Raw genomic sequence first — 5,171 nt, forward strand, 5'->3', positions numbered from 1 at the left:
GGTTCTTCCATCAGTACAGGTACAGGTTTGGAAGTCGGTTCATTTTCTCTTGGAACATATCTTTCTATCAGGCTCACTGGAAACACTGGGTGTTTTCTGCTAAATTCTTCCATGAGAATTACTTCTACCACATTTTTACCATGTAGTTTTTTAATCACAAAGGGTCCTACAAAGGCAGGTTTAAGTTTCCTCCAACCTCCCAAGTTGTTAAAATTCACAGTAGATAGAAGTACTTTTTCTCCTATACAGAATTCTGGTTCTTTATGACTCTTGTCCCAGCGCATCTCACTGTACTCAGCCGCTTCTTGTACACATTTAGCAGCATGTTTATTTGCGGCTTCTAGCATTTGCTTAAAGTCTAAGGCCGTAGGGTGCGCCAGTGGCAATTTGTTGTTAAGAGTGTCCTTAGGTAGTCTGGGAATCCAATCCCTTTCTAGGATATATGGCGCTACTTTAGTAGTAGAGTGCTTACTAATATTATAAGCCATCTCTAGGGCAGGGAGTAAATTAACCCAGTCATGTGTATACCCATCACTGTTTTTAAATTCCAGCCCAAAGGCGCAAAACCTTTGTAGAAGATCTTCTAGTGTCTGGATCATTCTTTCTGCTAGGCCATCAGTCTGCGGGTGATACGCGGTTGAGAAGGCTAATTTGGTACCCAACATATCATGGAGATTTCTCCAAAATTCAGACGTAAAATTTGGGTCTCTGTCACTGATAATTATTTTGGGGATACCCACATCAGCCATGATCCTGTTCCAGAATAGCATAGCTACTTCCATAGCTGTGTCATCTTTGTGATGTGGAATAAACCCAGCTCTCTTGGAAAATCTATCTACCGCTACTAGGACTGAGTTATAAGAGAAGACTCCTCCCGGTGGTAATCCTGTCACAAAGTCCATGTTAATGATTTCCCACCTAGTTTTGGGTTCTGCTATGGTCTGCAATAATCCAAATCTTTTTCCAGTCTGTTTGTTGGCTTTTTGGCATTTTTCACAGGATTTAACGTAGGCTTTAGTTTGATTTTTCCAATCAACCCACCAGGCTGTCTGTTTAATCCTCTCCAAGTTTCTATCTTTGGAGAAGTGACCTGCGCCAGCATTGTCACGGCATTCATGCAACATATTTTTAATGTGATTTACTTTACTCATGACTATCTTACTTGAATGTCTATGTCTAAAGTATAATATGACATCTAACAGAGTAAACTGTCCTGCCTTGTATGGGGTCAATAGTTATTCCGGTAAGCTAGAATTAATTTTGGAGCACTGTTTTCATTATCCAGAATATTGATTAACTTGAGAAGTTCTAAATCTTCACTATAGCTGATTCTGACTTCTTCAAAGAATGTGTCGTCAATGTCACATACGTGAATTCCTAAAATAGGGAATACATCCTCATCCTCTGGATCATAGGCAGGATTGTCTGGAGTATCAGGCAAGGCCCATCTACTTAGTCCATCTGCATTAGTATGCTTAGCTCCTGCCCTATGGATAATGTTCATATGTCCTCTGTACTGTTGTATTGCAATCTGCCATCTGAGCATGTGACGGTTGGGCGTCTTCATGTTCATGAAAGTCTTTACTGCTATACAATCCGTAACTACAATGATCTTACAACCTTCCAGGTAAAAATGTAGTTTCTCTAGAGCCCATACAAGACATAAGCATTCCATTTGACTGGCTCCATATCTCATTTCTGTCTTACAGACTTGTTGAGAAATGAACAACACAGGTTTTTCTACAGGAATACCATCAATTATGAATTCCTGATGCAAAGCTGCTCCTATGCCTTCAAGGCAAGCATCTATGTACAGTATAAATGGCAAAGAGTAATCTGGTTGTGCTAGTACGGGAGCTGTAGTAATAAGCCTTTTTAGTTGCTCGTATTGCTCTACTCTCCCGTACGTCATCTCAAAGAAGACGTCTTTGCTTCATAACTCGTATAAACTTTTCAAGATGTTTGCAAATTTAGGGATATGTTGTCTGTAATAACTGCAAAATCCCAAAAATGACTGCATTTCTGTTATTGTCTGCGGCATAGGTTTAAGCAGAACTGCGGCTACTCTGTTTTGATCTATAGCTAGAGATAATCCGGAGACTATATGACCTAAAGCCTTGAGCTCTTGAAAACCAAAGTTAAATTTCTTGATTGACATTTTCAGACCTGCTGTAATAGCTGTACGGAGGACCAATATTATTTTTTCTAAATGATCCTCCCAGTTTGTAGAATATATGATAATGTCATCTATGTATATCATCATCCAACTTTGTCTAATAAAGGATCCAAATATGGTGTCCCTCATACGCTGAAAGTGCGACGGAGCATTTTTTATACCAAATGGCATCCTTAAATATTCATAGACTCCTAGATGACAGATTATTCTCATAAATTTTCTGCTCTCTTCTTTAATGGGTATTTGATGGAACCCTTTAAGAACATCCATTGTAGTGATGTATTCAGCTTTTGCCAAATTATGTAGTGAATGATCTATCCTTGGAATAGGATAATTGTCTGCCTTTGTGTAATTATTAAGGGCTCTAAAATCTCCTACCATGCGGGATTTATCATTATGCACTGCAAGAAAAACTCTAGAAACTGCTTGCAGTTGAGATGCAAGAGCTCAAGGCAAGCTATGCCTCATGCATGTATCAAGCACTGGTTGATTCCATGCACATTGCCTAATTTATGCAAGAGTGAGTCTAAGGTACAAAAACCTGAGTACAGGAGTTGATACCTGTGCAAATTCCCCTTTCATGTGGAAATTCCCCTTTCATTTGCACATACCCCTTTCATGTGTGTATATCCCTTTCATGTGCATGTATCCCTTTCACAATGTGTACATACCCCTTTCATCATGTTTTCATGACCCATTCATGTTTACACGTCCCCTTTGAGTTTTTTAAATCCCTTTCAATACCCCTTTCATCATTCAGGTTTACATACCCCTTTGATGTTTACATATCCCTTTCATGTGCAAATACCTCTTACTGCACATACCCCTTTCATGCATGAATACCCCTTTCATGCATACATACCCCTTTCATCAGGTGTACATATCCCTTTTATGTGTTTATACACCTTCTCACATTCCCCTTTAATGCGTACATATTTCTTTCATCTGTACATATCCCTTTCATGTGTACATACCCTATTTATGTTATTCTGGCTGAATTCAATGGCACATGGAGTGTTTAATAAAAGAAAATAAAAGGGTGCTCAGGGGGATGCTCATTTGCCTCAGCCTACTGCATGAGCACTTCAGCATGTTCAACATTGAAATGCTGAACAAGGTACACAGTGAAGGTGTGCCAGCACAGAATTTGGGTGCTTAACTCCAGCTTGAGCCAATCTTTGATTGAAGCTTGCTGCATCTCAACTGCAAGCAGTTTCTAGAGTTTTTCTTGCAGTGATGCCAGGCTATAATTACGGGCGTAGTTATTTCCACTTGTTTGTTGTGGCCTACTTTCCTCAAAACCTTAAATTCTAATAGTTCTTTGATGTGGATCTCCAAGGCTTCCCTAGACTTAGGGCTGGGAGGATAGGCAGCTCTCCTTAACGCAGGAGGGTAGGGGGGCTGACACGTGAGTTCTATTTCAATATCGTGTCCTGAGATATTCCCTATAGGTTCTTCCTTTGTGCAAAAAGCTTCTTCATGCTCAAAGCAGACTTTCAACACATCTGATTGTTGTTCTGCGGTTAAATTACTACTAATAGCAGCTTGAGACATATAATTTTGACTGAACTTGGTCAGTTCTTTATTCTCATGGTTTTTCTCCAAAAGGGTTCTGAAAGCTGATATTACATATCTCAAACTTTTGTTTCCAATCACCACCTATTGTGTAGTATCTATTTTTGCTTTGAATTACATCTATTCCATACAAGCAGAATGCATCATTTCCCATAATAAGATAATCACACACAGCATCTTCTAGGACTACAAATTTTACATGTAATCTCAAAGAACCTTTTGTATGCCGGAAAATAAGAGGTAACTTAACAATCCCTATTGGTTTAAGGGCTGAGTTACAACTGCGAAATTTAGCTTTGGGCGTGGGGAGAAGGTTATTCTTCCAGTCAGGATAACAAGAGTCTAGTAAATTGGTACTAGTGCAAGAACAAAATGCTCCAATGTCTAAAAGAGCTCTGACTTCTCTCCCATCAAAGATAACTGTTGTATAGCTAGTTTTTCCCAGAGTATAACTCATGCCTTCCTCTGGCTTATTTGTCATTAGTTTGGCATCTGATACGTGCCCAACTCCCAGTGAAGAGTTCCATTTCTGTGGCAAATTGGAATCTCCTTGGATTACCGTGATATGTAATGGATCACCAAGATCAGCCTGTCATACATTGCATTTGGAATTGATTTCTGGTTCATCCAAGCAATCTCCAATTTCAGGCTCCATACTGACAATGTCAAATTGGGAGCCCGTATCAGATAGGTCAACTTCATCTGACTCTACTTCTATATTGTTGATGCGTTTACGGGGTTTAGGGCAATCAGGTCTCTTATGGCCTTTCTCTCCACAATTATAACACTCAATACTAGTTGGTTTTCTAGTAGGCACTTCTTCATTCTTTCTTTCTACAGCCGTGTTTTCTCTAGGAGCTAGATTACGCCTTTCTTTGTACATTTTGGGTTTCTTGTCTAATTTCTTGGCCACAATAATTATTTCTATTGTGGCTACTAATTCAGACAAGTCTACGTCTGCATCTTTCAACCTGCACATTACATCATGTTCTAAGTAATTAGGGCACTTTTTCAAGATTTTCTTAGTGACAAATTTCTGAGCTGGTTGGTTATAGATACAATCAATCCTTTTCTTCTGACTCAGACACCATTTGTATGGATCATCTTTAGTAGGATCAAAGAAATCATTCTCATATGTGGCTAGCATTTTATCCTCCCAGACATCTGTACCAAACTGTTTGTGGATCAGTTTTTTCCACTCTTCCCAGCTTACTTTTGCAACTGATTTCTTTTTTCTGACAAACCAGTCTAAAGCTACGCCTTCAAATAACCTTGGCAATCTGGAAGTTACTACTTCATCAGTAGCTTTGTAGCACTCAAGGAGATGATCTACATAGTCTATGAAGTGGATATGATCATATTTGCCTTCTCAAGAGAATTTAGGCCATTCTTTCATTGGCGGCATCAGTTTGCATTTGGT

This window comes from Puccinia triticina, chromosome 5A (genome assembly GCF_026914185.1).
Source record: "Puccinia triticina chromosome 5A, complete sequence".
Taxonomy (NCBI): Eukaryota; Fungi; Basidiomycota; class Pucciniomycetes; order Pucciniales; family Pucciniaceae; genus Puccinia; species Puccinia triticina.